We start from the raw sequence: 6,019 nt of genomic DNA, 5'->3' as shown, positions 1-6,019 counted from the left end.
CCCACCCATTAGTGAGAAACCTACATCCCAAATATAGACCATATAGTGTGTTCCCTACAGGTTATAGAAAAAAGCAGAAGTACTGAACTCTCTGTTCAGATGCCAGACTTACCTACAGGTTATGGGAAATGTGTTCTTTGAGTATTTGTTAGTGATAGGATTACCAAGGCGTTGGGGCTAATTTGAGCTTAATTAGTGACATCTGCTTGTCAGCAATAAATAGCGGTGTGTGATTTTCAGATACACTGTTTTCAGAAAAACTATGTAGTGCAGCAGTAAGTCGTTGGCTTTAGTAGCCTATATTCAGTTGGAAGGCTAGAGTAGGTTCGCATCTTACATCATGCTTCCATTTTTTGCCTTCAGTTTAATATTTTTCAAAAACTGAATCTATGGCATTATTTAGGATGCTTAAGACAGAATTTGTAAATGTTTAATTGTACCCTTATTTTACCAGGTAAGTTGACTGAGAACGCATTCTCATTTACAGCAATGACCTGGGGAATAGTTACAGGGGAGAGGAGGGGATATGAAAGCTTATACTATACTAAATAAAGCAAATCATTTGAACAACAGTGCAGAAAGTGTGGTTTCACATCAATCTTTTCCAAAACTTCGGGTCTTCAACGGGATTCTACCTCATACCCTCACATCCATGAATGTTCCGTAGTTCCCTACTGTACTTACTAAGCTACCAGGAGAAGCTTTTAATATAAAATCCTAATTATACCTACGGTGAAAGCACCTGGACCACAGAAAAATCAGTGGGATTTTGCAACACACGGTTTGAAAAAGGATGTAATCAAACAAAGCTTTGATGACATACACTACTGTTCAAAAGTTTGGGGTCACTTAAAAATGTCCCTGTATTAGAGAGAAAAGCACATTTTTTGTCCTTGAAAATAACATGAAATTGATAAGAAATACAGTGTAGACAGTGTTAGTGTTGTAAATGACTATTGTAGCTGGAAATGGCATTTTTTTAATGGAATATCTACATAGGTGTATTATCAACAACCAAAACTCCTGTGTTCCAATGGCACGTTGTGTTAGCTAATCCAAGTTTATTGTTTTAAAAGGCTAATTGATCATTAGAAAACCCCTTTGCAATTATGTTAGCACAGCTGAAAACTGTAGTGCTGATTAAAGAAGCAATAAAACTGGCCTTCTTTAGACTAGTTGGAGCATCAGCATTTGTGGGTTTGATTACAGGCTCAAAATGTCCAGAAACAAATCACTTTCTTCTGGAACTCGTCAGTCTATTCTTGTTCTGAGAAAGGAAGGCTATTCCTTGCGAGAAATTTCCTAGAAACGGAAGATCTCGTACAACGCTGTGTATTGCTCCCTTCACAGAACAGAACTTCCATTAAAGTGATACACGCACCGGCACACTACTTCGAAGTTAGCTGCTTCGATGCATGCCTCGGAGCTCCGGTATCAAACGTGTTTGTCCAGTAGGTTTCCTCAAGGAGAAAGACCCCACTTCTATGTCAAATAAGATTTCTCAAGTCTGCAAAAACTACAGAAATACTACAGTATTTATACCGTAGTAAACTGCATATACTATAGAATACTACAGTATTGTCTGCAAAAACACTATAGTGAATATTATAGTATATAAATATACCATAGTATTTCTTTCATGTGGGGTGTTATGGCTGAAGAGTTTGTTTGGTATTTCACATCAATATGTGGAGTTTTTACATGTTTAGTCTTCCAGTCTTCAGTGCAGGATGAAATCACTACTTTTTCAATTTCATTTTTTCTGTTCCCAGCCGCAGTTGGTAAAAATGGCTGCAATGATGTCAAAGTTGTAACAGGACGTTTTGTAAACATATTTTTTGCAACAAGAAAATTACATACAGTGCATTCGGAAAGTATTCAGACCCCTTCCCCTTTTCCACATTCAGTTATTCAAACCTTTTGCTATCCGACTCGAAATTGAGCTCAGGTGCATCCTGTTTACATTGATCATCCTTGAGAAGTTTCTACAACTTGACTGGAGTCCACCTGTGGTAAATTCAAATGATTGGACATGATTAGACACCTGTCTATATAAGGTCCCACAGTTGAGAGGGCATGTCAGAGCAAAAACTAAGCCATGAGGTCGATAGAATTGTCTGTAGAGCTCTGAGACAGGATTGTGTCGAGGCACAGATCTGGGGAAGGGTAAAACATTTCTGCAGCCTTGAAGGTCCCCAAGAACACAGTGGACTCCATAATTCTTACATGGAAGAAGTTTGGAACCACCAAGACTCCTAGAACTGGCTGCCCTGCCAAACTGAGCAATCAGGGGGAGAAGGGCCTTGGTCAGGGAGGTGACCAAGAAACCAATAGTCACACTGACAGTGCTCCAGAGTTCCTCTGTGGAGATGGGAGAACCTTCTAGAAGGACAACCATCTCTGCAGCACTCTACCAATCAGGACTTTATGGTAGAATGGCCAGACGGAAGCCACTCCTCAGTAAAAAGCACATGACAGCCCACTTGGAGTTTGCCAAAGGCAAGATTCTCTGGTCTGATGAAACCAAGATTGAACTCTTTGGCCTGAATGCCAAGTGTCACGTCTGGAGGAAACCTGGCACCATCCCTATGGTGAAGCATGGTGGTGGCAGCATCATGCTGTGGGGATGTTTTTCAGCGGCAGGAACTGGGAGACTAGTCAGGATCGAGGGAAAGATGACGGGAGCAAAGTACAGAGAGATCCTTGATGAAAACCTGCTCCAGAGCGCTCAGGACCTCAGACTGGGGCAGAGGTTCGCCTTCCAACAGGACAACGACCCTAAGCACACAGGTAAGACAACGCAGGGGTGGCTTCGGGACAAGTATCTGAATGTTCTTGAGTGTCCCAGCCAGAGCCCAGACTTGAACCCGATCGAACGCAGCTGTGCAGCGACGCTCCCCATCCAACCTGACTGAGCTTGAGAGGTTCTGCAGAGAAGAATGGGAAAATCTCCCCAAATACAGGTGTGCCAAGCTTGTAGCGTCATACTCAAGAAGACTCAATGCTGTAATCGCTTCCAAAGTTGCTTCAACAAAGTTCTGAGTGAAGGGTCTGAATACTTATGTGAATTTGATATTTCCTTTTTTTTTATATCCATTTGGAAACATTTCTATAAACTTGTTTTTGCTTTGTCGTTATGGGGTATTGTGTGTAGATTGATTAGAATAAGGCTGTAACGTAACAAAATGTTTCTGAATAATTTCTAAATGCACTGTATTTTCTTATATGGTTGTCAGACCAGATAACAACTAGAATTTTTTATTTAACTTTTGAATTTTATCAGGTTTTATCTTCCTGTGGTCTGGCAAAATTAAGTCAGTTATACCATTTTTAAAACATTACAATACATTTATAACAGATTTCAGGCCCCTACTCCACTACCACATAACTACAACACAACATCCATGTGTACGTGTGTGTATAGCGCATATGTTATCATGTGTGTGTATGCATGTGTCTGTGCCTATGTTTGTGTTGCTTCATTACTCCATTGTAAACCAAAGCTCCTGTCATTGTATGTTCTTTTGTAACTTATTCCAAGTGGAAGGGGCAGAGAACTGGAACTTTAATTGCATCATGAAAATACATCTTTAGCTGTTTGCAAAAGAAACCCCCAAAATAGTTTACAACCAGGAAATGACATCATTTTGATGTCACGTGACACATTCCCACGCAGGGTTTGTATTCAAATTTTAACTCTATAGTATTGAATTTCAATGTTCACATCAACATGTATGCTGATACCTAATACATACAGTACGTGTTTGTGAGAGAGCCTTGGTAGCTCAAAATACAGCCTTATTTCACCTTCCTGTGATTGACAGCATGGAAGCAGTGGGCCGTGTGCCCGGGTCAGTGAATAAGTCAAATGGGTGTCGGGCCACTTTTCAAAGTCTGACAGTCCACACTACCTCACTCTACCACAGAGTAGTCACAACTGACAGGGGGTCCCTTTGCGGCCCCCAATACACCACACACCCCAAACCAACAGAAGTCGGCATCCATATTTAAACAAAAGACAGCAAAAACAACCAAAAACACATGCAGAAAGGAGGGGTTTTCCTGATTATAAGAAGAGAAAGCCCGCATTTTGTCAATTCACATGTCATCCGTCGGTCTTTTAAAAGGACGGGTGTGAGAAAGTGAGAAAGATACAGAGGTGCAGAATATTCCCGAGCGAGGGTGTTTTGTCCGTCATGTGTGGCTGACGGGTGAAAGAAAGGAGGGCTTTTCCTGAGTGTAAGAAGAGAAAGACCCCATGTTGTCAATTCACTTGTCATCCGTCGTTCTGTTACAAGGACGGGTGTGAAAAAGCAAGAAAGAGACAGGGTGCTGAATGTTCCCTAGCAAGGGTGTTTTTTCCGTCATGTGTGGCTGACGGGGGAATTGTGTGACAGAGGTGGCGAACAGTTGGGGCCGTGAGTTCAAAGAGGCTCCCTACAGATAAGATCAGAGGCTCCTCTACCTACATTATACACAGATTACGCACATTTTCTCCATCCCATGGCAAAATGAGTAGAATCACCTGAAATAATGTTCTCTCTGCCCCATGGAAAAATGTGTAGAATTGCAGACAATTGTCTTAAAAACTGCAACATTTTCTCTACGCCACATGGCAAAATGTGTAAAATTGCAGCACAATTTCTCTCCTCCACCAAGAGGGGCCACTAAAATATTTTGTCCTCGAGGTGGGGACTGTGGGCCCATGTCAAAAGTAGTGCACTATGAAGGGAAATTGATGCATTTCGGGCGCATTCCATATAAATCCTTAAGTATGTATAATCTTTAATGCATTACAAAAAAAAGTGGCTCATTGAAAGTGGAACCAGTAGACTGCCTTTGGTCAGCATTATTTGTCCACTCCAGACTTTTTCCCAAAACAAAGGGTAATAAACCCAGCCTCGTCCTAACCACTGGTTTGGAGATAATTCATGTTCTTTCTTGACCTCTCTGACACAGGCCCAACTTCATAAGTGACTAACTGGGAGTTGGGACTGTGTCCCAAATGGCAACTGGGAGTTGGGACTATAGAGCACTATAGAGAGAATAGGGTGTCATTTGGGACACACAGGGACTGCAGCCTACAGTTTTGAATTGTGAGATGATTGGCCAGTTGAACCGAGTGCCAAAAGGAGTTTCCACATCTGGCTAATTGAACCAAAACAAACTGTCTTCTTTCGTTGTTTATTATATAATTTTTCTGTCTTTTTTACAACTAAACAGTTTGTCTTATTTAAAAATATATGTGTTACTTTGTTAATTTGAATGTAAAGTGTGTTGATATGCTCCTTATGAGATCTATTCAACCTGTATTGCTGAAGCATGCTGAAGCAATGCGGATTGATTAGAGCCCTAAATAAAGTTGCATTTGATTTGGTTTTATTTAAAGTGTAAATGTATGTAAAGTGTGTTGATATGCTCCTTATGAGATCTATTCAACCTGTATTGCTGAAGCATGCTGAAGCAATGCGGATTGATTAGAGCCCTAAATAAAGTTGCATTTGATTTGGTTTTATTTCTTCCAGTGCCCTTATGTCATAAAAATATGTCAAATGAAATTGGCAAAGGCTTAATTTATAGTTAATTTGACGAGGTGCAAAGGCTTATATGCCATCCAAGAATGCAATATTTCCAGAATGGTCTAGGCCTATGTACTTCGTCATCCCAAGTGTTCATTTCTAAAACATAGATCAAGATAGCATCAGGAAAAAGGAACAATTTAAATTTCGACACAACTTGCAGATATAAGACTGAATATTGTTCTGTTAGTTAGCAATTTGAATGCTCCTGCTGGTCTCTGTGAAATGCAGTGGAGCTATATTACCACCTAGTGGCGTGTAGATATTCAGTAAGGTCTACATGTGGTTGTTTTCCCTTGGTGTAGCACAGAGCTGTCCATTCCTCTTCCTGGAGATCTAGCATCCTGTAGGTGTTCAGTCCAACCCTAACCTAACATATCTGATTCAGCTAGCTAAGGTCTTGGTGAGCTGCTAATATGTAGAATCAGCTGTACTGAAAA

The sequence above is a fragment of the Oncorhynchus mykiss genome, chromosome 8 (genome assembly GCF_013265735.2).
Source record: "Oncorhynchus mykiss isolate Arlee chromosome 8, USDA_OmykA_1.1, whole genome shotgun sequence".
Taxonomy (NCBI): Eukaryota; Metazoa; Chordata; class Actinopteri; order Salmoniformes; family Salmonidae; genus Oncorhynchus; species Oncorhynchus mykiss.
This window is presented reverse-complemented; position numbering follows the sequence as displayed.